Consider the following 4,734-nt stretch of genomic DNA (forward strand, 5'->3'; position numbering starts at 1 on the left):
ATTAAAGTCATTATTGTTTGTGCTCATTCACTATAAACCACAAACTTCTCCAATATTTTTGATTTTACTTCAAAAGAGAGAAGAAACACAGACGCTGACTCAGCAGAAAGCATTTCAATGGACCGACCGTTTAATAAAAGGACTTTTATTAATAATTAATAACTGTAATGTGACATGTTTGTTGAGGGATTAAAGGAATAAAAGATACGTTGAGCTTCAGAAGGTAAGCATGAAGCAGCGTTTCCAAAACCTTTTATATATATTACAAACTCATCATATACATAAACTGTGAGAAGAGCTCATTAATGCTTAAATAAAAATGTCCTTTCATTTACTTTAGCAATACCAATACGAACACCCGGGCGCCCTCGTGTGGCTCAAAGATGAACTGCAGATGGAAACGTTAAATACAAGAACAATCTGCTAATGTATTTGGGAACTTTTTATTTGAATCACAACTTTGCCTCGTGTAGAGATATTTATCTGGTCTATATAAAACCCTCACAAATTAGTTTATTTAATATACTTTTTAGAGTGTGTGTGTGTGTGTGTGTGTGTGAAAGAAAGAAATATCATCTTTTTTGGGGCTTCAGGGTCTTTTTCTTCTATCTTCTGTTTCCTGCGGTCCTTCTCCGTCCTCCTCATCTCCTCTCCTCTATTCTCTCTCTTTCTCTCTTCATTCTTTCACCCTGTGTGTGTGTGTGTGTGTGTGTGTGTGTGTGTGGTAAAGCTCGTTTCCGGCTAACGTGGTTGTGTTTGTCTCTCCCGGACAGCGCGGCTGGAGCCCCTGGATGCCGGTCATCGCAGTGATGGTCGTCGTGACGGCAGCCGTCCTCTACCCGAACCTCTCCAAGAGCAGCTCCACCTAGGACACACACACACACACATGCACACGCACACAGCGCTGTGAGGAGGGCATCACTGCTTTACTTGTATAAAGTCTAATTGTACATAATTGTAGAGGGAATATAAAGGTTGTGGTTTCTACAGAAGATTCAGAAGCTTCTTGGTTCATTTTGTTTTTGTTTTTTCTTCGGCGGGGAGTTTATTTTAATTTTATTCTCTGCTCTCTCTCGGCTGCGGTGGAGGAATTTATTTTTTTTTTCTTTCTTTTTAAAAAAAAATATTATTCTAATAATAATTATTTGTTGGTTTCTGGTCTCTCTGCTGACCGTTGGGTTGACGCAGCGTCCTCCAGCAGGCCGAGCTTCCACACAAAACACCTGCAGGAGGTTCACGCCCGTCCCACCGTCAGCGAACGCAACACTTTCCCAGCAGCCTCGGCCCCCATCACACACACACACACACACACACACACACACTTTTGTGTGCACGCTGGTCTCCATATTCAGCTTTGATTTGACTCGTCGGCGTGAATCATCTGCAGGATTACTTTATTTTTATTTTTAGCTGCACACGTTTGGTGCCAATGTACTAAATCCTTCCATTTAACTTTTATTCCCCTCCCAAAAAAAAAAACATAACGACTACAATTCAATTTGTTTGATTTGCGCCACTGAAGCTTTAATGTGTCCTGTGTTTCAGTATAAAGTGAATCCACGTGTAATAGAAACAGGAAATGGAAACGGAGACTCAGAAAGGTCACCGGAGGTCGTCTGCTGGAAAGTGTTCACGTTCAGGAAGTCCTGCTGACGCGGCGGTTTGGTTGTTGTTGTTTTTTCGGAGGGTCGGGGGTTAAACACTTGAAGCCAAATTATTAAAAAATGAAAATCAGATTTATTTTCTGTTTGAAATATATATATATATATATATATATATATATATATATATATATATATATTCCGGGGCACAGAAAAGGGGCTTGAAGTGCCTCGGATGTAACCAACAAACACCACGGTGTGTGTTTATGTGCGACACACACACACACACACACACACACACACACTTGGTTTAATCGACTGCTCGAGGTCCGTCTGGAGATCCTCAACGTCTTACGAGATCTTTTTCCTGAACTTTCAACTTCCTTTTCCGATGGCTCAGCTGATGGTGGCGGTGCTTAGAAGCTCAGGAGGCGGTGCTTAGAAGCTCAGGAGGCGGTGCTTAAAAGCTCAGGAGGCGGTGCTTAAAAGCTCAGGAAACATCTCGCGAGTGGACCTTTTTGATTTGAGATTGTTTCATCAAATTATCGTTGAGGCTTCACGGCGGTTCAGATTAACTTAACTTTACTTAACTCGAGTTAATAACTGAAGAATAACTGTTTATTCTCTGTGTGTGTGTGTGTGTGTGTGTGTGTGTGTGTGTTGGTTCACACTTGTCATCGTTCGTGTACTCTTGTCTCGTCTCCGTGTTTTAAACGATACGTAAGTAAATAAATAAAAAGACAACAAACTAAAATATTCCTGATGTTTAAAGAGAAGAACAAAAAAAAAAACACACTACAAAGAGAGAGAACTGTAAAATAAAATGTTATTGAACGATGTGCTACTAGACTTATTTTGTTAAAACTGTTTAGAGGTATGAGAGGGAGATGAAGGTGATGATGATGATGAAGGTGATGATGATGATGTATTGCATATGCAGAGCGGTGTTTGGATTAAAGTTGTAGCAAGCTGACCCACCAAACAGCTTCTGTCGCCTCATTCATTCACAAAGAGACCTTGAACGCCTCACGGAAGCATGGTGCGTTCACCGGAGGCACAAAAAAAACAGACTTATGAGATCTTAATCTTGACATTAGGTCATAATTTCATGACTTGAAACACATTCACAGGTGAGAAGTTTTACTTAATGTAAAAGTACTAGTACCACACTGAAGAAATACTCCTTTACTAGTAATAATGCTCCGCCTCCAAGATCCTAATTAATGTAAAAGTACATAATAAATACTTAAAAGTATTTAAAGTAAAAGTGATTATTGACTAATATATTATATATATATATTTTATATTTTGTTTTTATATTTTATAATTTAGATATATATTATTATTATTTTTTATATATATTAATTATAATTCTATATATATTATAATATATATATATTAATTATATATATATATATTTATAATAAATATATATAATTAATTAATTGGATTGTTTGATCTGATGTGTAAGGAGCTGCTTTTGACTACTTTATGATCAGTGGAGTAGTTTGGTCCTGTGGTTCTCAACCTAGGGGTCGGGGCCCCTCCAAGGGGTCACCGGATGAATCTGAGGGGTCGTGAGTCGACTAGCGAGAAGATGGAAAATAAAGTTCTGGTTCTGAATACTTTGTTTATTTCAGGAACTTCTTCAAATGTGGCACTCGGACTTGAGTGTGAACGGATTTAGAATTTGGAGGTCAAAGGTCAAAGTGACATCACGAAACGCCATTTTGTTGGGGGGGCATAATGACAACGTTACACATTGAGATAAAACAAAAGTTTTTAAAAACCTTTTTCTGAAAAACAAGTAAAGTAAAAATATGTTAGAAGTATAAAGTACATTAAATAGTATAAAGTACATGAAATGGAAGTACTCCAGGAAAGCTCATTTATACTGCAGTACTTGAGTAAAACACACAGGAGACACGAACTAAAGATACGTCATTGAACACAACACGGGCCTGGACTGGGGCGGTGTGCAGCGTCTTGTCCTGAGAGAAAGGAAGTGATAGACAGACAGACACACAGGCAAACAGACAGACAGGCAGATAGACAGACAGACACACAGACAGACAGACACACAGGCAAACAGACAGGCAGATAGACAGACAGACAGACAGACAGACAGACACACAGGCAGACAGACAGGCAGATAGACAGACAGACACACAGACAGACAGACACACAGGCAAACAGACAGGCAGATAGACAGACAGACACACAGGCAGACAGACACACAGGCAAACAGACAGGCAGATAGACAGACAGACAGACAGACAGACAGACACACAGGCAGACAGACAGGCAGATAGACAGACAGACACACAGGCAGACAGACACACAGGCAAACAGACAGGCAGATAGACAGACAGACAGACAGACAGACAGACACACAGGCAGACAGACAGACAGACAGACAGGCATTCAGACAGACACACAGGCAAACAGACAGGCAGATAGACAGACAGACACACAGGCAGACACACAGGCAGACAGACACACAGGCAAACAGACAGGCAGATAGACAGACAGGCAGACAGACAGACACACAGGCCTGGACGTGCGGGCACGTGTGTTGTACAGTTTCTTGTCCTGAGAGAAAGAAAGTGAGACACACAGGCAAACAGGCAGACAGACAGACAGACAGACAGACACACAGGCAGGCAGACAGACAGACAGACACACAGGCAGGGAGTCAGACAGACACACAGTCAGGCAGACACACAGGCAAACAGGCAGACAGACAGACACACAGACAAACAGGCAGGCAGACAGACAGACAGACAGACACACAGGCAGACAGACAGACAGACAGACAGACAGACAGACAGACAGGCAGATAGACAGACACACAGGCAGGCATTCAGACAGACACACAGGCAAACAGGCAGGCAGACAGACAGACACACAGACACACAGACACGCAGACAAACAGGCAGGCAGGCAGACAGACAGACAGACAGACAGACACACAGGCAGGCAGTCAGACAGACAGACAGACACACAGGCAAACAGGCAGGCAGACAGACAGACAGACAGACAGTCAGGCAGACAGACAGACACACAGACACGCAGACAAACAGGCAGGCAGACAGACACACAGGCAGGCAGTCAGACAGACAGACAGACACAC

Source organism: Cyclopterus lumpus, chromosome 5 (genome assembly GCF_009769545.1).
Source record: "Cyclopterus lumpus isolate fCycLum1 chromosome 5, fCycLum1.pri, whole genome shotgun sequence".
Classification (NCBI taxonomy): domain Eukaryota; kingdom Metazoa; phylum Chordata; class Actinopteri; order Perciformes; family Cyclopteridae; genus Cyclopterus; species Cyclopterus lumpus.